The sequence below is a fragment of the Manis pentadactyla genome, chromosome 12 (genome assembly GCF_030020395.1).
Source record: "Manis pentadactyla isolate mManPen7 chromosome 12, mManPen7.hap1, whole genome shotgun sequence".
Taxonomy (NCBI): Eukaryota; Metazoa; Chordata; class Mammalia; order Pholidota; family Manidae; genus Manis; species Manis pentadactyla.
Window position 1 is genome coordinate 21,104,830 of NC_080030.1, and position 24,008 is coordinate 21,128,837.

Consider the following 24,008-nt stretch of genomic DNA (forward strand, 5'->3'; position numbering starts at 1 on the left):
TCCTGCCCAAAGCAATATACAGATTTGATGCAATCCCTATGAAACTACCAGCAACATTCTTCAATGAACTGGAACAAATAATTCAAAAATTCATATGGAAACACCAAAGACCCCGAATAGCCAAAGCAATCCTGAGAAAGAAGAATAAAGTAGGGGGGATCTCACTCCCCAACTTCAAGCTCTATTATAAAGCCATAGTAATCAAGACAATTTGGTACTGGCACAAGAACAGAGCCACAGACCAATGGAACAGACTAGACAATCCAGACATTAACCCAGACATATATGGTCAATTAATATTTGATAAAGGAGCCATGGACATACAATGGCGAAATGACAGTCTCTTCAACAGATGGTGCTGGCAAAACTGGACAGCTACATGTAGGAGAATGAAACTGGACCATTGTCTAACCCCATATACAAAAGTAAACTCAAAATGGATCAAAGACCTGAATGTAACTCACGAAACCATTAAACTCTTGGAAGAAAACATAGGCACAAACCTCTTAGACATAAACATGAGTGACCTCTTCTTGAACATATCTCCCCGGGCAAGGAAAACAATAGCAAAAATGAACAAGTGGGACTATATTAAGCTGAAAAGCTTCTGTACAGCAAAAGACACCATCAATAGAACAAAAAGGAACCCTACAGTATGGGAGAATATCTTTGAAAATGACACATCCGATAAAGGCTGACGTCCAGAATATATAAAGAGCTCACACGCCTCAACAAACAAAAAACAAATAACCCAATTAAAAAATGGGCAAAGGAACTGAACAGACGGTTCTCCAAAACAGAAATACAGATGGCCAACAGACACATGAAAAGATGCTCCACATCGCTAATTATCAGAGAAATGCAAATTAAAACTACAATGAGGTATCACCTCACACCAGTAAGGATGGCTGCCATCCAAAAGACAAACAACAACAAATGTTGGCGAGGCTGTGGAGAAAGGGGAACCCTCCTACACTGCTGGTGGGAATGTAAATTAGTTCAACCATTGTGGAAAGCAGTATGGAGGTACATCAAAATGCTCAAAACAGACATACCATTTGACCCAGGAATTGCACTCCTAGGAATTTACCCTAAGAACGCAGCAATCAAGTATGAGAAAGACCAATGTACCCCTATGTTTATCGCAGCACTATTTACAATAGCCAAGAATTGGAAGCAACCTAAATGTCCATCGATAGATGAATGGATAAAGAAGATGTGGTACATATACACAATGGAATACTACTCAGCCATAAGAAAAGGGCAAATCCAACCATTTGCAGCAACATGGATGGAGCTGGAGGATATTATGCTCAGTGAAACAAGCCAAGCAGAGAAAGAGAAATACCAAATGATTTCACTCATCTGTGGAATATAAGAACAAAGGAAAAACTGAAGGAACAAAACACCAACAGAATCACAGAACTCAAGAATGGACTAACAGGTACCAAAGGGAAAGGGACTGGGGAGGATGGGTGGGTAGGGAGGGATAAGGGGGGGCAGAAAAAGAGGGGTATTAAGATTAGCATCCATAGCTGGGTGGGAGAAAGGGGAGGGCTGTACAACACAGAGAAGACAAGTAGTGATTCTACAACAGTTTGCTACGCTGATGGACAGTGACTGTAAAGGAGTATATAGGGGGGACCTGGTATAGGGGAGAGCCTAGTAAACAAAGTATTCGTCATGTAAGTGTAGATTAATGATTAAAAAAAAAAAATCAGTTCCTATGTGGTGACCTCTAATGAGTTCTACACAATGATATAAAGGGCATATAAAAGTGTAGGCAAAGGGTCTGTTTGTGTTTATACAGAGGATCAAAGCCTAATTTGGCTACCCCGAAAATGAACTAAGATACGATATGAAAAAGAACTTCCAACATCAGCACTCTCGGGAAGACTCATGACAGAAGATGATCAGCAAAAAAAAAAAAAAAAAAAAAACTCCAACAATGATCCACGCACTGTCACAGGTGTAGATGCACTCATCCCACCAGTTCCTGGACTTGCCGTGGGAATGATGAAGGAGATATCTAAGCTGGCCTGTGCATACAGTAAAACAAAAATTGGACTGGATCTATACTGTTGGAACTCAACCAAGAATTAGGAGAAGTGCAAATTGTAGCGCTCCAAAATCTTACAACCACAGACTATTTATCGTTAAAAGAACATACGGGATATGAACAGTCCCCAGGAATGGGTTGTTCTAGTTTATCTGAATTCTCTCAGACTGTTTAAGTTCAGTCGGACAATATCCACCATATCATAGATAAGTTTTCACAAATGCCTAAGGTGCCTAACTGGTTTTCTTGGTTTCACTGGAGATGGCTGGTAATTACAGGTATGCTTTGGTTATGTAACTATACTCCTATTATGTTAATGTGTGTGCACAATTTAATTAGTCGTTTAAAACCTATCCATGCTGAAGTTACTCTACAAGAAGATATGTCAAAGAAATAATCAATCTTCCCATGTTTTCTTCCGCCTGCTACTTCTATAGCTTTTCTTCTTCCTACCTAATCACAACCTTTAAATAGAACTCGTGCCACATGTCGAATTTACCGAGTATCATAATTCTTCCAAGTGGTAAAGACACCTCAAGACAAATGCTGGGCATAGAAGCCACAGGGCATAAATATGCAAAGAAGTAAAAAGCTAACCTTTTCAAACAATAAGGCTTCTCTCTCACTTACCAACTTTACATTTCCCTGTATGGCCCCGGAAGATGACTGGTTAGCCAGAGACGGGTAAGATTCCTCAAGGGAGGAACAACCTAAGACAGGCACAGTCGCAGGGGGCCATCTGGTGAGAAAATGGGGAGCAGCAGAGGTGAGGCTTAGAACCTCCCCCCTCATGTTCTGAGAGAAATCTTCTGCATACATGGATGTTTATTGCCCTCGTCTAGCTCGGATTAACACATAGTCTACAGGCACACACCTGATCATCTACATTTGCTCTCTTACAACACTAAACTCTGTTTTCTACCTTTATCTCGTATCTACCTACCACTTCAGCATTTTATTAAAAATAATAATAATAGAGAAATGTGGTATCCACATATAAATCAAGTTTAAAAATCAAATGAATATTCATATTTGAACTGACTGTGTATAGTTCATAATGCATGAACAAAACCGAAAGTTTCTGTGATGACTGCCCTTGCACTGTTCACCATGTAACTTATTCACTATGTAAGAATTTGTACTCCATGTAAGAACTTGTTCATTATGCATCAGAAGATTGGAGACTGATGAAAATTAGGCTTGGGGTGGATCAATGATTGTGCATTGAGCATTGAACCCCCTATACAGAAATTTATTGTGGTTAACAACTATTTGATCAATAAATATGAGAGATGCCCTCACAAAATATATATATATATATATATATATATATATTTAAACACACTTCCAATTGTAAAATAAATAAGTAACCGGGATGTAATGTATAGCATAAGGAATATAGTCAAAATATTGTAACAACTTGGTATGGTGATACCTGGTACCTAGAATTATCATGTATATAAATGTTGAATCACTGTGTTGTACACCTGAAACTAATGTAATGCAATACTGTTGTCAACTACCCTTCAATAAATTAAAAAAAAAAAAGTATTCTGATAAAAACTTTTCAGAGAGATTATACCAGGGTGAATGAGAGTACATTCATATAACCTGGCCAGCACTGAGCATCAAAGCCTTTTAAAGCAGGTTCCAACCTGATGTTCGAGGATGTCGTTTTAATTTTTCATGTCTTTCAATGCTCATAGGGATGTTCACTGGTCGATTGGCTTTCTTGTTGTGAGTTATTTGTGCCAGTCCTTTTGACCATTCTTATCTTGAGGTTTTCCACTGGATCCTTTTAAACCTGTGGAAGACAGAGTAGAGGGTCATGCAAGAAATGAACCAGGAAAGAAAGAGACAGTCCCTCCTTCAGGGATTTCTTCAAGAGAGAAAACAGGGTTAGATGGCAGAGATTCTGAACCTACTGATTCATTGATAACCATAAGTTACCATTTATGGATGCTGCTATGTACTAGAGATCATGCATTTTGTTGATTTTACAAATGTAAGCTGGAAGCCTAAGTAACACAAATTGTTTTAAGATAACTTAAGATCACAGCTGATCTGCTGGGTTTCTTGGGGGAAAAGTACCAAGTCTTGTTTCTCAGGTCCCTCATTACTAGCTGGTGCCCTTGGGCAAGTGACTTAATCGCTCTGTGCTCCCAGTTTCCTCAATTGGAAATAGTCATATTTACTCATAGGATAATTGTGAGGACTAAGTGAGGTGATAAATGCATGGGCAATGATCTATCAATTTCTTCTATCAGTTTATTAAAATCTCTGCTATACAAGATTTGTGAGTTTTATAATCTATTCATTTTCTATTTGTTTAAACACTTTATGATCATGGATTTGGGTAGACAAGGGGCATGTTTTTCCTATCTTCTTGATTAATTACTGCTTTTATCATTAAGAATTTCCCTTCTTTATATTTCTTAACACTTTTTCCATAGCTTCTTTGTGATACAGCTAACCTAGATTTCATTAAAGAAAGACCTCTGTGGTTTATCTTTCTCCCTTTTTATATTTTCAACCCTCCATAGCCTCCTCTTTTAGGTATATATGTTTTGTCAAAAGCATAAAGCTAGACTTTCTTTAATCCATTCTGAGGATATTTGTCTTTTAATAGATGAATTTAATCCACTTATATTATTAAATTTATTCCCAAGTATGCTATCTTTTTTGTTACTGTTAGAAGTGGGGTTTTATCCACTATTATTATACTCTAATTGGTCATCTTTTCTGTATATGAAAGTTCTTGATTTGGAGTGTAAAATAAAGCTTATACCCTACTATCATGATGAATTCTCTTATGGTCGGAGTTAGCTTTATTATTGCTTTTCTAAGGCATTCCTGGTATATTATCATATCTACTATTAGCAATGGTTCTATTTTTATTCTAAGTCTTATGCTCCTAATTGTTCTCCTGACTAATTGCACTGGCTTCCCAGAACCCTTGCCTTGTTTTTGGCCATGAAGGGAATGCCTCTAGTCTGCCCATTAAGAGTCCGGCAGTAAGATTGAGGTATTCATGTATTTTGATGTTAAGAAAATAGCCACCCTTATTTCTTGAAAGTTTTTTGTAGAGCAGATGTTGAATTTTCCTAAAGCCTTTTTAAATACGTTTGAGATTAAACATACTTTGTTTTCTTAGACCCATTATCATGGGGAATTATCTTTACAGACTTCCTAATACTAAATCAGAATTGCAGTCATGATATAAATTCCACTTAGTCATGGTATACATTTTTCTTTAATGTTGTTTTCCAATGTTTACAAATATTAGTATTTGGCATCAATATTAATAACAACATTGATTTATATTATTTTTGGCGTATCTATTTGTGCCAATGTTAATCTTGATTCATAAAATGAATTTAAAAGTTTCCTCTCATTTTCTAAGCTCTGAAGCAATTTTTTTTAACTTTGGGATTACCTAGTCTTCTAACGATTTGATAGAATTCCCCAATGACAACATCTGGGTCTAGTACTTTTTTGCACCTATGTTCTATATACTAGTCAATTATTTCCTTGATGACTTTTTCTATTTATTCTATGGGAACTGGTGGAAGCTTATTATTTCTACTGGGATCAACTTGGATAAATTTTATTTTCCTAGGAAATTGTTCATTTCACCAAGGTTTTCAAATATATTTGCATAGTGACATAAAACTATGTTCTTTCAGATTTCCTTTATATCAATAGATATTTTATATATTTGTGCCTTTCACCATTTTTCTTAATGAAATTGACCAGTGGATTTTTTTTCTTTCTTTTTGATATCTTCAAAGAACCAAGAATTTGAATTATTAGTTTGATCTAGTATTTTTCTGTTCATACCTCATTCGTTTTAAAATTATTTTCTTTTAGGGCTTTCATTCTGTTTGCTTCATGCATTAACTTCTTAAATTGCAAGTTCAATCCATTTTCACTCTTTTGTTTTTATAGCTATAGATATTTAACGGCTATGAATTTTCCTGTATGCATTGCTTTAACTGTATATGTGAATTCTTACATTTTTACCAGAATTTTTTATGTTTCATTTCACATTTCTTATGTTTCTTATGAGAGTCATTTAGCAGAAGCCTTTAAATTTCCAAAATGGAAGGAATTTGGGGAGTTTTTACTTTTATCATTTCTTTTTTAATTTCTCAGTTCTTACATTTTCTTACCATAGATATTTTGTTTGTAATATTTACCCAGTAGAATTTACTAATGCTTTCTTGATGATCTAATATGTGATCAACATGCAATTCTATTGATGGTCTGTATGCTGCTGTGAGGAAGGTAGGCTCCCTATTTGCAGGATGCACTTACATATATAATGCATATATATATAATATCTACATTAGTCCAGATGTCTGCATCCTTTATATTCTTACATATTTGTGCATTGGATTAACCTTTGTTAAGTGGTATGTTAAATTTTTCTACTGCTAGTGTATTGATGTCTATCTCTCCTTTCATGGACTGTAGTTTCGGCTTTATGCACGTAGTGCCTGTTTGGTTGTAGGTATTTGTATCTTCATTATAAATCTTGACTCTTAGCATTCTAAACTATTCCTATTTAATGTTCTTTTGCTTTAACTCAACTTTATCTGAAATGAGAATTGTAACAACAGTTTGCTCAATGTTTCTATCTGCCTGGTATACTTTTGCTCATTCCTTTATTTTTAGCCTTTGAATCAATGTGTTTTTGGTGCACCTTTTTTTATAGCACAGAGTTGGGTTTTATTTTATGTGTCACTGATTTTTAAAAATAGTTTTCTTTTCATAAGTGAGTTGTCTGCTCCGCTGTTATTGACACGACTGATATATTTGTCTCAAACCTGCCATATCAGTTTGTGCTTAATGACTGTGTGTATTGGGTCATATTTATTATATTTCTTTCTTTATATGGACAGTCTTCTTTGTTATAATTTTTTTATTCTTTTCATATTTTTGGAATTCTTAAGTAATCCTCTCTGTATTCTTACTTAACCTTTCACTTGCTAGGCTGTGAGGTTTCACTAGTATCATTTGACTTGCACCTATTTTCTGTATACTGGTCAATGATCTGATCCTACTTTCTTTCCCCTTTGCCTCTTTCTTTGTGTGTTTTATGTTTCTGTCTACTTTGTCAGAATGTACAACATTCTTGTTTTCATCTTAGCTAATTAATTAAAAGCATCAAATTATCAGCATCTGTTGGTCCTTGGCTTAGTTTTCCCAGTCCAAGGATCGTCATACCTGGTTGATACCTCATGCAGCTTACATGAGTACCAAACCCCTAAATCTTGCTTTTTCACCACTGTCTCCCTAAACCCTAATGCTTGGAGGACAACTTGGTCTCAAGCTTGCCTAATTCACTTAACCATATAAATAAGTTTTTTTTTAAATCTCAATGAATACATCAACAGGCTAAGTCTCAGATTTAATCATTTCAGTTCAGTTTAACCAGAAAAACAATGGTGACATTCCATAGATGCATTTAAGATTTTTCTCATTTTTGCAGAAAATTTACATGTATTATTTTAAATAGTGGTTCTTTTTCTATATTTTGTTTCACTTCTTTAAGAGCTCAAATTATATGTATTTGGGGTCATTTTTTCTGACTTACATTTCAACTCCTTTCCCTCTCCCATTTTTACTTTTATTTATGTATTTGTGTCTTCTTGGTTGTTTTTCTATCTTTATTTAAAGCTTCTTATTAAATTTTCACTTAAATTGATTCACCTTACAATTTTTTTCACATTATTTTACCAAATATTTTTTCTTTATATTTTAGATGGATTTTTTCTTTTCCTTTCATATTTTCCCTGATTTCTAAGATTCCTGATTTCCTGATCTTCTTAGTGAGAAAATAAACACACCCATACAAATTATATATAAAATTATATATATTCCATTTATGTATGTTCAAATTATACATACATATATCCATATTATGTCTATAAATATATTTTCTCCAGAATATATATATGTGTGTGTATAATCAGATTATATATATTCAGATTTTATATATCTATATATATGCATGTATATATATAAAATCTCAAAGACATATTTGAGAGTATTTAATTCTGTTTAGAATGTTCTGAATTTTCTCCATGGATTTTTTTTTGGGGGGTGGTCATGTTATGAAATACTATGATTTGCATTTTCAATTTTTTCTTAGAGAAGCTTCATATAGGTTGCTTTGATTTATTTCCCCGTACCTAGGCGTTTCATGGCTAAAACCCTCTTCTCCATCCATTTAGTAACACAAAATATTAAGTGGTGATTTGGGTATTGGTAGAGGGAAGGGCTTGGTATTTCTTTGTTTCTGAAATTTCTTAATTTCTCTTCTCTCTACCCTGACACATCTCTCAGAGGCACTGCTCCCTATAGAGCTGAGTCTCCCCAAGAAGCTGTGTCTCCCTGAAACTGCAAACTCCAGTGCTGCATGTTTCGAATCCCTGGCCCCGGAGCCAGTCTCAGACCAAGGGTGGCGGTTTGGACTCTGTGTGGGACTCCTCCTGCTCAGGGCGATTTGTCTGCGTGTTAGTTCAGTTTCCCACTCCCCTCTTGTTTTCCTCAGTCTCAGAAGACTTCCCTCCTATTTTCTATACCCAGCGGCTTGCAATGGTAATGGGCTTTCTTTTGGAATTTGGCATTTACTTTTTTACTTTTAAGTAAATGAAACTTGTGCAGTTTCTCACCTCCTAGCGGTTAGAATTGGGGAGGGGTGCTCATGTGTGACTTTGCTTCTGTCCCCTCAGGACCCTGCAGTCTTCTGGGAAGATGTGAAGAGATCCTGATTCAAGTCGTTGCTGTTAATTACACCCGACACAACAGCTCATCCACCCCAGCCTCCTGTGACACTTCCTTGAAGAGCAGACGTTTCCAGGTCTCACCTTTGTAGGCATTCTGTCTTGTCTCTCTGGTAACTGTTTAGATATTTGTCTTCATATTTGATGGTCAAGTTTTCTGATAACGTGCCTATGAGTAAATTTGTATGTATTTATTATGACTGAGACTTACTGTGGTTTTTCTTTTTCAAGATGCATGTCTTTTTTCATTTCCGAAAATTTCCCATTATTTTATTACCTCTTTCCGGAACCCTTATTTGATACAGGATGGAACTTTGATTTCTATCCTATCATCCATTTTTCTTCTTTACTAGTAATAAAATCTCCATTTTTATTTTTTTATAATGGGACTGTGGCCATGTTAGTAAAGTTTGGCTAGTGGAAAAACCATTTCATTCCTGTTACCAGTTATACTGATTTGTTAGGAGGAGTTAATAATGCAGGCTGAATAAATGATACTAATTTCCAAAATAATCATCCTACATAAGATAATTTCAAGTATCAGTAGCAAACATTCCATCAGCATCTCTTCAAATTGTGCCACACATTCCATTCCATTTTCTTTGTAAAACAAGTCACTGGGATAACACAAATTAACATTATTACAGTCGAGATGACAATACAGCAATGTCAGTGATTCGGGCAAACAGCTTTGTATCTGGAGACAGAAAATCTTGTGTTATATTCCAGCTCTGTCATTCCCTGCCTGTATGATCTCAACAAATTCAACTACATTCTCTCCCTTTGTTCCTTCCGTTGTTAAATGGAGAGGTATTTTAATAGAATAAACAATGGAAAGTGCTTAACACAGTTCCCAAAACAATTTTTTTTTAAATCTGGAGTATTGCATTGGGCAAAATTAAACAATGACTCTGTGTAATTCTTCTCCTCCTTTAGTTCATCAAACATCAACTCCCTACGGCTTAGTGATAACATGAGGGCATGCAAACATAAGGTGATGTCAGGACGCTAAGGGTTTTGACATCATCCAACCACCACACTTCACTGATGAAGAAGACACTTAGGGGCAGAAATCCCGCCAGCAAGTCCAGCTTGCCCAGTCGCCTCCCCAATGCTTTCCCACCACGCTGCACCTCTCTCACCATGCTGGCTCTGAACACACATCCGCCTGAAAGACCTGGAACTTTAAACATGCTTTTTCCATGTTTATCATATTTTAAATATCACATGGGGTTCATTCTTCAGTAATCTTGTTTTGCTTTATAGTGTTAATATAGGAAACATCTATAAATGCTTGACTTATGTAATTATATATACGTTAATAATACCATGTGAAATTAAGGAGCTTCATTCATATTAGCACTAGGTGCTTATATAATTCATTTCAAAGAAAGAGGGAAGCCAACAGCTCTCTATTAACATTGAAAATGTTCATTTTTAAATTTTATTATATGCAACTCTGCGTTGCTGCCAAACCTGACTTGACTTTGCAGCATCGGCATCGTGTGTTGACGTTCCAGCTGCCGCGCTGGCGTCTGCAGGACAGAGTGTGTGGGGGCGAGTAGGTGCAGCGCGAGTGAAATGAGGGCAGCTCGATCCTTGTTTGCCACAACGTTTTAGGGTCTCAGCATGACTCCTCTTCTTACTTTAGAATCTCTTGTGCAGTCCTCCTCTCATTCCAAAATGGATACATTACCAGTGGAAAATTAGTGGGCAACACCTAAGGACTTGGTAATTGTGTGACTGCTAGGTGGGAAGCATAGGAGACTATAATTTAAAGCAATCACTGATGAAGCTTTCTAATTCACAAAGGGTAGAAAAAGAGTCATTTGTGCTGATGAAATCCTTTTCAGTCTTCATTTGCAGTTATCCAGACAATTTTTCTGCTGCAAATGTGTCTTGACTATTAATATATATATATATATATTGTATTTGGCTCAAAATCAGTCATTGGTATAAAACTAGAACACATACAGAGAGAGCAAAGCACTACGATATTACAATGTAATTATAACCCTATAAACAAAGTTGTTGTGGAATAATATGTCTTACAGACCAGGAAAGGCCTGAACAGCAGTTTGATTCAATCTTCATATGCACCAGACCTAATTCATTCATTCAGTTTATCTTCTTTCTGACCTGTGATGTGAAATGTTCCTTTTTTCTTAATTCTGGGGGATGAAGAGGATATAAGAAAAGCTCTAGGGAACTGATTTAAAATAACGCAGCCTTCCAGAGGCCAGGCCAGCACATTGCAACACAGAATGCCAATGTATTAGTTAGTAATAAGGAAAAACTAGACAATTTTCTAATGACCAGGATATCTATGCTCAGTCTCCGAGGAACATCCTGTCCCAGAAACAGGCTCAGAAGACAGAACTGAGCACATGACTCAACAAGCACAAATGTTAATTAGCAAATCTTGTGAAGATGATAAACACGTTTTAATTTATATATGTAAAGGGTGTTTTCAAGCACACCTATGAAAACGCTGCTGTATAAAAAGAGAAGCTGTAGGAAAAACTGATATTAAAGTTCATGATAAGACATACATTTGGCTTATATTAAAAAAAATCTGAACATCAAGTAAAAAAGGGATTCCTTAGTAAATTTCATGCACTTCCAGGAAAAATTTAATAAAACAAAAAATATGGTATTTCTCTCTCTTTTTGATCCTGATTCTACATCAATACTACCAAAGTCATGTAGGGTAGCACAGTTTTGACAATCTGACAGAGAACCAGAATAACATACTTTGCTGAGATTTGTGTATTCTTGGTATCTTACTGCAAAATTACCACCAGAGGGTCCCTGAGCTACCAAGAAGTAAAATTAAAAGTCACTTATGTCATAAAATAGAAATGATTTCTCCAGAAAAACCACAAATGCCTAGAACTCCCTGAGAAATGATTTATTAAATGATGCATCCTCTTCTCACTGACTTGCAAAACCAATTTCAATGTGCATTTCATTCTAGTATCAGTGTAGGTCTTCACCAGTCCATACTGTCTGGATATTGTAGCTTTAAGTGCTTCTCAGAATGGTGTGAGAATGGGGCTTTCTTAGACTGAGCAAGGACACTCTATGCATACCTCTGGGGACACCTCCAAGTGTGGTCAAAATAAGAATTAAATGGGTGGACTAATGATCTGTAATGTGCTCTTTAGGTTTGGAAACTTCTCTGGCCTTGTGGGCATATACCGATTGACACTATGTGCCTGTGTTAACTGGTCCCACACTCCAGCCTCATGCCAGCAGGACGTAAAGATGCCGGCAGTGTACTTCCGGCTAGCCTCCTCTGACACTAAGTTACATTCCTCAGTGGTTCATGAAGCCCGTCCCATGAAAGTGAGAAGCCCTGAGTACTTCTGGAGGAAGTATTTAATGTGGCCGCAGAGGCCCCGTGTTAGGTACATACTGCAGTCAGGACAGGGCCCCTGTGCACACCTGTGTCAGCCCCACACGGCAGAGGAGTCAGAGGTAAGGCCGGCATTCAGCACAGAGCATCCCTCATGCATGTACTCTGGAGGGGCTGGGCCGGGGTGACGTGCAGCAGGCGGTGCAGTAGGCACTGGAACACACAAACCTTGACAGAAGCTGGTTGCCATGCCTGCGTATCAAGGGCCTGAATGTGCCTAAGCAAGGCTAAGCCACTCTGTGAGGCTGTAGGATCTGCAACGTGCAGCCTTCAGCGCATTGGGCAGAACCGTGAGACCCTAGGAGATAGCTCCGCCGAACTGAGTGCCTGAGCTGGGCAGAGGGAGGTGGCTCTCTGACATTTCTTAAGCATCACCTGAGTCAGGTAGAAGCTGAAGGGGAGCAAGACCTATATGTGTCATTATTAGGAGCTGAGGTGCGTAAGCATTTCTAACACCTGGGAGGAAACACCTCTGCTGTTTGCAGTCCAGAGAACAAGCCGTGTCCTGTTGAATAGAGGCTTTCCTTTCTTCTGAGTTCTAAGAGAAAATGGACTCCACACATTTTTCAAGAGGTCTGTACTGGATGGGCCCTGTCTGAACAATTACAGTCCAGTAGTCAGAATCCTAGTGACCTCAGTGGATAATCCAAGCTTTTTTATAGACAATTGCTCTGTAGCTTGAACATCCCTACCTCAAACCTTTGCTACTTATGGATTTAAACAAGTATCAGCCACAGGCAAACGTAAGCTGCTTTGTAATTCAGCAAACTGGTCCAAGTATCCACCTCTCTTCTTCTGGAATCCAGAGTTCTCAGGTTTGGAGTCCTAATTAGCTGAAGCTAATAACATTTACGCAAATCTCCCCTGCTGCGTAAGCCTCTTACAGCCCAAGGACAGAACATAATCTCCCATAATCACTGATCTTATTCTACAATGTGGGCCTCCATCAAGTTCAATGCAATCACCCCATATTGGCAACACAGCAGAGGGCTGTGCTGTGCCAAGATACCAGCCAGACCTGGAATCATCTGAACCAGTGAAAACGTGCCTGGGGAAAATAAACAACAGAAAGAACAACTTCCATAATTTTCAGCCAGACTCACCCACTCAAGTCAAACTAGATTTGCTGCAAGCATCATTTCGACCCATTTTCTCCCAGGCTGCATGTAAAGCCTCTAAGCTTCTCCATCCAAGATTCATCCACTCCTGCTTGAATCCCTACTTGCTATGCTCCACTGTCCATGGTGTCCAGGACTCAGAGGCTACAGTGCGGCACCAGGAGTGTGGTCTGGTCATACTGGAATCCTGGTCCCCTGCCTTGTTCCCACATAGGTGCTCTGTCCTAGACCCTGCTTAGGGAGAAACCTCCACAGTTTACCAGGCACCAGCACCTCATGGTCCGTAGGCCATACGAAGAGGTCCAAACTTTATAAAAGCACGTTCTGTTCATCATGAGCAGTATAAGGCATTTTTGGCATCCCTCATTTATTACAAAAGAGAAGCACATTAGAACCTTTCTAACTTACATTAAGTGGGGCCAAATAGGAGAGCAGAATGGGCCTGCTTTTCCAAATATTTTCCAAATATACATCAAATAGTCGTAGGCCTGAAGGACCTTCAGTGCAGCCCATTCCCCGTCATGGTAACTCTCAGGTGCCCCATGATCCCACCTCCCGCTGCACCAGAACTGGCCCGTGTGACGACCAACTGTGGCAGGAGTGGTGTGTCACCTCTGAGATGAGGGTGTGCAAGCCCCCCATGCCCCCCCACTCTCTCTCCCTGCACCCCCACAGAGGGTCCAGTCCTGGGGAGTCAGCTGACCGGTCCCGAGCAGCCCCGAGGATGAGACTGGAGGCAGGTCTCCAGCCCCTGTCAGGCCATCAGGTGATGACACCCTGGCCAACGACTGGGCTGCAGCTCCTCAGAGACGCTGAGGCAGAGGCACCCCACGAAACCAGCCTCAGAACCCCGACCCTCAGGAGCCGGGCAAGGTGACGGGCACCTGCCGTCTGCCTCTGCTGGGGCTGGGGGTGGTCTGTCCCCGGCGGCCCATCCGCTGCGCCGGGTTCCAGAGCGCACGGGGGCCACCCTCTCCCCAGTGCAGGGGGCTTCCTCTGGTCACCTGCCCCTCCGTTCCCTCGCTCATTCCTCCCACCCAAGTCCAAGACTCCAGGGCTCGAGCGTTAGCATTGTCACAGGTTCGTGCTCGCCAGATGCCTCTGATTACCCTCCAAAATGTATGGAATTCACATATTAAAATGTCCTTTATGGATTATATGCTTCTCTGAATAAGAAACCTTGCTTTTCAAAGTATCTCACGTTTGAAAGGTTTGAATTAAACACATCAGAACAAAATCAATATGAATGGAATGTTGCCATCCAAGTAAAATTTCAGATAATAGGAATCCTTAGGTTCTTGGACCTGGATTAACATGAGACACGCAGTCCATTCGGGGCTATTCCTCTTCTGTAGGAAATTCTGGTTCAGGGGAACCCCCACCCCAGGGCTTTGCATCACACCCAAATTACCATTTTTAAGTTAAATCCTACCTTTGATATTCTCCTCTCTGAGAACTAAACTGATATTGCCAAGAGATCTGATGATGTGGGAAAAACTAAAACCAGATTAAGTCTTCAGTCATGAAATAACTCTCCTTACCTCTCTTAAAAACATGAAATAAATTAAAATCCTGCCAAATGCTCAAAAGCAACCCCGTGACATAAGATGAGGTGGCGTGGGCGAGGGCCTGGGTGGCCGGGGTGTGCTAGATGCAGAATCATCTCTCTTAGGGTTTGTTTTTCTGCTTTTCTTTGTTTTGGAGCTAAAATGTGCCATGTGAACATTCTAATTATAAAACCTATCTAGGTCAGTGTGCATCAAAACCCTTGCTGTCCTGGTTCACCAGAATTTCGATTCTGTCACAGAAGAGAGATCAAATTAATGTGGCATGGCTTACGTTTCACAGAAGCTGTAAGACTTTTCAGATCCTCGGCAAGTCAATACTGATGTTGACAGACACAGAATTTCACCAATTTTTTTTAACATTATGAATAAATAAACTCTAAGATACCAAAAGACCAAAGATGTTGCTTTTGTGGAGCTAATATAGTAGCCACATGATTTTTAAGAATTTTTCAATTTTACGCATAGACTAGGAACAAGAGGAAATAGATCATTCTAGGAGAGGATATTCTTCTCACTATGTATCTCAAGATGTGGTCCCAACTGTCAGCCAACATATGGCAGAATCATATTCTTGAGCCTCATGCCAGCACGTGGGAACCCCCTGTTTGGGTGGGGGGATATTGGGTGTGGGGGTCATCATTTTCACAAGTTCTTGAACTGTTAAATTTGAATTAAACAATATCCTAATAGGCAACCCTCATGGTATAATGGAAGAAAATATATTTTCTGCATATTGTGATATTATCTTAATGTTTAAATACATTCAGTGGAGAAAGTAACAGGAGATCTACATTTTGTTTTTTCAGACCATCTTGAGAAGAATTGGGGTCCCACCTTGCAGGCAGATGTAGGGCCCATGCATATCTTCTTCTTGCTGGTGTTCCCCACAGCTCCCTACAGAGCTGCTGGGACACAGCAGGTGCTCAAGATCCACCTGACGCATGAACAAGAGGGTGATGGCATCTTCCTAGCTCAGGTCCTGCCCATCTGTTACTCCCAAGAAGATCATGATAGTGACAGTTCAATCATGTGACTAAACATGTCAGTGCAGAAATCTACTAAGAAAGAAATGCTCTCTCTCAGAAAATATCACTGACCCCTGCCACCTGGGAGGTAACTGTGCTGTGCACCAAACTCCGATCTAACACTGACATTTGCTCTGACACGGTGGCATAACACCCTCCCCTCTCCCACCAATTTGTAATCAAGAGTTAACACTGAGTGTTTCATGATCACAAAGTTATTCCAATTCTGTCCCAAACCTAGCATCCTAGTTCTTCTTCCATGAATGACCAACACATGAAATGTGAAATGGAAGATAGTAACATGATCCATTTCAAGGTAACCAGAGTCAAACCATTTAACCTCAAGAGGAAAAAGAACACGTATCTCTGCGTCTCTCTGTTTTCCATAGCGACTACCAATTTTGTCTCCAGAACCTCCATCTTTAAGTAGCAAAGTCTATATAATATGTTAGGACCTCAGAATGTAGTAACTATTTTAAAGCAACTAAACATTGTGCTATTTGCTGTACAAAGTAAGTGTTCCAGACTCAACTTCCATCTGCATCTCACAAGCAGACTTTTTCTCCTAACACTCCCTATTTAAAATTGGATAATCCCAGTGTCCTTCCAGAAAAAGTGCATATGTGAATGAATTACAGAATGCTCCTCCTTATTAGGACTTCTTTTATCTTTGAGTCTCTTGTGGTTCCACGTCAAACAAATTTTGCAAAGCTCATGCCACCGATCGTTGCTCTGCTTCAGAAACCCACTGCGTCACTGGCAGGTGTGTCACTTTTGATAAGCTGGTGGGAAATGATGTATAAGATGGTAATGCATTTAATGCATAAATTAGGACACCATCAGATATTATATGCTTAATGATATGACAGCTAAAATGTGAAAAAATAGTACTTTCACAGAGAGTTGGAAATTGACAGGAAGAATATTTCTCATTAGTATTTTCACAGTGTAAATGATCTTATTTTTTTGGATTATTGTCAACTAGCTATGCTACCTTATAAAAACCACATCTTTGGAAGCCATCTCCTTTATTCCTGCAGTGAGAGGGTTTGGTGTGGATGAGCTGGCCAATCCCTTTCTCTCTACATCACGTGTGGAGCCGACAGTACCTGTGGATGGGTCTGATAGATGACAACAAATGATTGATCATCTATTTCTTGCCCTTTTATGGGCAAGGAAAAGCAGTGAATCACTTTTCTCTTTGTTTTTTAGTGCTCCCCATTCCATATGCTGCCATTTCTGTAAGAGCTGCCTCGTTGGCCCACCCTGACACCATTCATATCGTAAGTGTTCTCTGCACATCAGCACGGCACACTGACGAAGCGTACGTGGGGCTGCTCCAAGTCATCACATCGGAAATGCTATTTATGCAGATTTGCAAGCTGCAGATTGACAAGACACTTTGTCTAAAAGACTCCTCATTCATGGGTGGGAGTGGCCAGCTGACAGGGTGGGCTCTCTGAACCCCACTGTGCGGCCCTGGCTCCCAGGCACGGGCAGCTTGTGCCCCCTCAGGAAGCACCACACACAGGTGAGTAACGAGGGATCCGAGGTGAGCCAGGGGCCATGCCTGGGCAGCCCTGGTTTGCCTTCCAGCTGGTAGAAGCGTGGATCACCTGTCGCCCCCAGCACCGAGCAGGATGGACCCATCTCTCTCTCGTCCTTGCTTCGTCTGGAGTCTTCAAATTAAGGGTGGCTGTGAGAATGTGGTGCGTGCTCTGCTGTGTGCAACTTCTTCACAGTAATATCACCAGTGAGTTTGGAAAATCTCCATAAAAACATCCACGTAAAGATGATGTTGGGAATGCTATGATTGGTGACATAAAAGATGAACACAGAAAATGTGATCCGTCAGTGGGAAGGTTCAGAGAATCATGGATTCTCTGAGCAGAGAAGAATTCAACTTCCTCAGCTGCTGAGCAAATCCAGACACAACCATCGCACACAAGACTTCCTGGCTTGGGATCTGCGGGACACCACACAAGGCGAGCTCCGGGTCAGTGTGGGCATCGGGCCTGGGAAGTGAAGCCTCGAGTAGAGGCGTGAGCTCCCAAGATGTGTTGGATGTGCCTTAAGTGCTAATCAAGAAGCAGAGGTAAAACTATAGTCAAGGATCCCTTATTGCCAAACAAGTGGCTCTTCTATTTTCCAGCAGACACAATAAACTCAAGGCCAAGAGCACTATCCAGGCTTTTCTAGATCTTCTAAAATATATTCCCAGATCTAGGAAATCTAGCAAAATATGGTATCAAAATCAAATATGTACACTGTAAAATTATTTATACTAAATTGCATTTCCTTCTTATGGATTCAGCTTATATTGATTAAATAACTGCATTTCTAGAAGCCCCGGTGGAAAATTCTTGCCCATGAAAGAGCTGAGCTAGTTGAGAAATAAGCAAATAGGTGGCAATCTAATGCATTATCTTTTGACTGATAACTAATCTTAAAGAATCTTTGGGCCCTAGGATTCCTCCGATTGCTCCACAGACTCAGCAGGTAAGAGCTGCCAGTCTTCAGCAGTGATGCCCTGGCCTCCCTTCCTATCATTATCAGTGGCAATTGGGGCTCCCTTATAAGAGGTAGTAACTCAGAGGAGCCCAGGGAAGCCTGCACCCCAGCAGGCGCCTGGCTCCCGAGGAGGTGGATAGCAGCAGCTGTGCTCCTTGTGCCAAGGACGCTGTCCGCCCACTCACAAAGGAAATGAGGGGGTGGAGAGATGCCAGGGGTGTCTGCAATGAAGCATCTCCACATGGAGGGAAGTTTCAGGAGTGGGGAAAGCATTCTTTGTAACGAAACTCAGTGGCTACTGTAAATATATTATTGAGAATTTTGTTTGTTGCATTACAAAAAAAATGCAATTCTTCTTTCTTAGAATCTCTGATTTATTACCTGTGCAGTATTAACCCTAGATCTGTTCCACCTCTCTCACTTTCTCTCTCTCCCAATATTTATATATTCTTTGTTCCCCCAAGCTACCCGAATGCCTGAGGAGGCCCGTGGATGTAAGCGGGCCTCAGCAGTGTGCTTGGTTACCCTTGTCCTCATCTGAAATCTTCCTCCTCCTCTTTCTCCTTCCTCTGCTTGGCATCATCATTCGATCTCTTAATATCCTCCCAACACCTTTAAAAGCCACCTGAAATGCTTTTAATAACAAGGTGGAGTACCACGTATATGAATACAGTGTCTACCTCATAAGTAGCTCTACCCTGAAAAGTGATACATCAAAGAGGTATTTTCTATACACCACTTGTCATTTATCTTAAGAGTTCTGATTTTCTGTCAAAATCAAAACAAAGCACTGATCCTTTTTCCCATGTTAGAATCATCCACGAAAACAACCCCTCTTCTCTCTCTGTTCCCAAGGTACATGAGTCTCCCACATGCCTTCCCAACTTGGATGTCTTTGGGGCACCTGATACCCAGAATACATTTGCGACTGGGTGTCCACAGGCACGTCAGAGACAACATATCCCCACCCGAACTGGCCGCCTCTCTCCAACTCTCTGCTCATAGGGCTCTCTTCTCAGTGATCATGGACGTATTCCCACCACCTGCCCTCCAAAAAAACTAGGGCTTCATCCCCAAATCTTCACGATCCCCCACCCCTAAACGTTGTATATAAATAAGCATAAGTAAACATAGTCATATCAGTGTAAACAGGACTATAGAACACGTGCCCATCCCCCCACCTCACCACCATGCCACTAACCTCCCATTTCCAGCAGTCCTTTCCCCTGTTCATCATGAACCACTATGAAAGAAGAACGGCAACGTGTACCAAAAGGGGAACAAATAACAAATAACTGGGAGAGACAGAGCAAGCACCAAAGCCAGGTATGCAGGATGCTGGAAATACCAGACCAGGAATTTAAAACAATTACAGTTACTATGCTAAGGGTTCTAATGGAATATAAGCAGGAAGGGGAATTCCTAAGAAGGGACTAAAAAGAAATACAAGAGACAAAAACCATAACAGAAGTGAAAAGCACTTTTGATGGGCCTATTGATAGACTGGACACAGTGGAGGAAAGAACCTCTGAGCTGGAGCCTGTAGCATTAGAATCCTTAAGGACTGAAAAGCAAAAATAACAAAGACTGAAAAAAACAGAACAGAATTTCCAAGAATGTGGGACAATATGCATAATTGGAATGCCAGGAACAGAAGAGGGAAAGGAATAGAATATGTGAACTAGTGACCAAGAATTTCCCCCAAATTAATGTCAGACACCAAGCTACAGCTCCAGGGAGCTCAGGGGACACCAGCCAGATAATTGCCCCAAAAAAACTCCACCCAGGCTTATCATTTTCCAGGAACAGGAAATGAAAGATTAAGAAAAAGTTCATGAAAGAAGCCAGAGGTGGAGTGGAAAAAAATAAACACCTTACCTACAGAGAAGGAAAGATAAGAATTACATCAACTTTTCCAGACACCATGTAAAGCAAGGAGAGGAATGAAATGCTGAGAGTGTTGAGAGAGTAAAACCACCCACCTAGGATTCTGTACCTTGAAAATCATCCTTCCACCTAGGATTCTGTACCTTGAAAATCATCCTTTAAAAGTGAAGGGGAAATAGAGATTTTCTCAAACAAAAATTTAAGGAATCTGTTACCAATAGATCTGCCTTACAAGAAATGTTAAAAGTTCTTTGGAGAGAAGGAAGAAAACATAGTTTAGAAACTCAACTCTAAATAAAGAAAAGAAGAGCATAAAAGAAGAAATAAAGCAATGTAAAACAAAAATTTGTGTTTTTTCATTCTTAATTGACGTAAACAAATAGGTTTGTTCAAAATAATAACAGCAGTGAAGTATTCAATTATGTATGCTTATGTATATATCTCATACATATGCTTACGTATAAGTGAATGAATGGAGCAAGGATATAAGGGTCACAATAGCGGAACCAAGATTATTTTGTTACTATAAGGTACTCACATTATCCATGAAGTGGTATAGTGATATTAGAAAGCAGACTTGGATTAGTTGTAAATATATATTGTAAACTCAAGTGTAACCACTAAAAAAGCTTTAAAAAAAAGAAGTATAACTAATATGCTAAGAATAGAGATAAAATGGAATCATACATCCACTACAAGGCTAAAATAAAAAGGCACTTAACAGGTTTTGACCAGGATGTGAAGAAACTACAACCCTTCTCTATTATGGGACTGGGAAATGGTTCAGGCACTTTGGAGAATGGTTTGGAGGATCCTCAAAGTATCAAACAAAATTACCATATAGCCCAGCTATTCACCCCTACATATATACCCAAGATAAATGAACATTTTTCCACAAAATAATTGTTCATGACTATTCACAGCAGTTTTACTCATAATACCCAAAAAGTAGAAACAATTTAAGAGTATATCAACTGATCGATAGGATAGCAGAAGTGGTTGATTCACAATGGAATATTATTCGGTAATAAAAGTTATGAAGTACTGATACATGCCACTCCCTGGATGGACCTCGAAAATAGTTCACTAGCTAATAGAGCCGGTCACCAAAGACCACCCACTGCATGATTCCATCTATGTGAAAGGCCTGCAATAGGCAAGTCCTTAGAGAAAGCCAATTATCAGTGGTTGCCGAGGTCTGGAGGACGTGGGTGGTGGAGGGTGACTGCACATAGGTGTGGGTATTTTGGGGAGCAATGAAAATGTTCTAAAATTAGATTATGGTGATGGTTGCACCACTGAATATTTAGTATTGTTGAATTGTATACTTTAAATGAGTGAATTGTATAGTATGTGAATCATATCTCAATAGAGGTGTATTCAAAAGTTCTGTATGTTACTCATATTTAAGCTTCCAAAATTAAGTTTATACGCAACAGAAGTTAAAGGTGCCTTGTAGTCCCCTCCCACACTCCACGTGCTACATGCTATTCCAATCTTTCCTCCAAGAGATAGAGACAGAGAAACAGACCAGAAGCGGAGAGAGAGAGAGAAGTGGGAACAAAGAGTTGTAGGTATATAATTGTGTCTTCATATTTTATATATATTTTTATATATGCAGATATATAAATAAACTTAAGTCATTCTGCTCTCTCTTCCTTGTAATCTGGTTGTCACCTGCTCTTTTGTGTTTTTTCCTTGTACCTCATGAGCTGTCCCAGCAGCCACCCATTACAGTGTAGAACTCAGCATGTCTTCAGATTAACCCGAAGAATGAACATGTACAAAAACACTGATGAACAAACACTTGCCACAGATTCAGTAAGGAAGAAAGATGGCAACTAACAATGTGAAAGAGACGGCTGTAAAAATTAAAAAAAGGAATTTCTTAATCATTTCTCCATGGAACTCCCCAGTCTTCTGGCCTACATAAAGTAACCACTCTAGACTAGAGAGAGTTAAATAATGACAAATTACATATTGTCGACTCATGGTTCAACATGAACTGGATAAGCAATATTATCATCAGTAACTATGTTTATTGAGTGTCTGTTGGATGTAGGAATCTATTACCTTCCACTTTCAGTGTATTTTACATGCCTGATACAGTGTCTCGTCTCCACTAGGTACTCAACAAATGCTGTTGAATTGAAGAAAAACCACTTAAGCAATCATTATCTTGGTATCACATTATGAAAATCACAAAAAAATAAAAATCCAAATGGTCAAATGACCTATATTTGTTGAGGAAGATATAGGTATTGTTATTAAAATACCCTCTGTTGATGTGAATTCTTCATTGTTAATTAAGTAGATTATCTTTGGCCAAAAAGAGGGTAGACACTTGTTGTTTCCTGTAACAAAGCTTATTTTTATTTTTAAAGTATCATATTCTGAATTGGTTGAGGGTGTCTTAGCTAAATATAAGTCAGACATTAAAAATGACTTTTAAAATCTACAGTTTGTAGATTCTAATAACAAAATTTTTTTAAATAGTGGTTTTCAAGATTGATTATGATTGTATATCAAGAAACTAAAAATGCAGCATTATAGAAAGACAACCCAATTAAAAACAGGCGAAGGATCTGAATAGACATTTCTCTAAAGAAGACATACAAATGCCCAGTAAGATGCATGAAAAGACGTTCAACATCATTAGACATCAGGTAAATGCAAAGCAAAAGCACAGTGAAATATTGTGCCATACCCTAGTGGATAGCTAAAACAAAAAAAGACAATAACAAATGCTTTCAAGTATGTGCCGAAATTGGAACCACACACATTGCCCCCCACACTGGGGCAGACCCTAAGCCTGGTCTCCTCAACTTGGCCTCCAAAAAGCCTAAGATCTTTTAGACTCCAGCCTTCTTGTCATGATTTACTAAAGCTCTGTTGCACTCTCCCAGCACCTTCGAGGACCACTTTGCTTTCCAAAGTGATGGCTAACTTACTGTTTGTGTTAAAATGTCTTTTGAGAAGAATGGCTCAGTTATAACATGATCTATGGGAAATACATTAAACAGCAGTCACACTTTGTCAAACAAAGAAATGGTGGGAACAGTAGTTTGAAGCGTAGGGGCAGCCTCGTGCTACCTTAAATCATATTTATTCTCTTTTCTTAGGAGCTGATCCAGTGTCAAAGGAAAAAGGCTAGAAGTAGAAATAGACAAGGAGAAATACTCTTACAATGATTGATATATTCTTTAAACATTCTCTGACCCATGGAATGGTCAAATTCTTTTCTAATGTTTTACATCTGCTGCGTATCAGTGGTGGCTGGAAGGAACTTTGTAATATGTGTCTGACAGGAGATGTAAAGAAACTGAGTCACAATTATTATCTTCAATAAAAACAGCCCAGGGTGAGGAGGCTTTGCAGCGGGTGACCACTGCAGCTAGTGGAGAAAACGCATATAGAAAATGCTTTCAGAGACCTCCTAAAACACTTTCATAAGACATGGAGGATTTCTTCTTGTGAACAGGTCAGTCTTCAGTTCATGTAATTATCTTTTGTGGACCTAGTATTCTCGATGCCATTTCAATTTTAGAATTTACTCTCAGCATCTTCACCTTGAGGAGAATCCTTAACAGAGAGCTGTGTTGTACTGTTGACACCAACTGGCTTCCCACTT

The 24,008-nt window shown here is 39.4% G+C and overlaps 1 long non-coding RNA gene across 1 annotated transcript in view; it reads right to left on the reverse strand.

The window, feature by feature from the left end:
• Positions 1-24,008, reverse strand: part of LOC130680104 (uncharacterized) — an 81,095-nt gene that overhangs the window by 43,160 nt on the left and 13,927 nt on the right. Inside the window, exons 2-3 of the long non-coding RNA XR_008993136.1 lie at positions 8,740-9,019; positions 3,715-3,863 (exon numbers count right to left, since the gene is read on the reverse strand). This is a non-coding gene — a long non-coding RNA (uncharacterized LOC130680104). The remainder of the gene's footprint in view (positions 1-3,714; positions 3,864-8,739; positions 9,020-24,008) is intronic.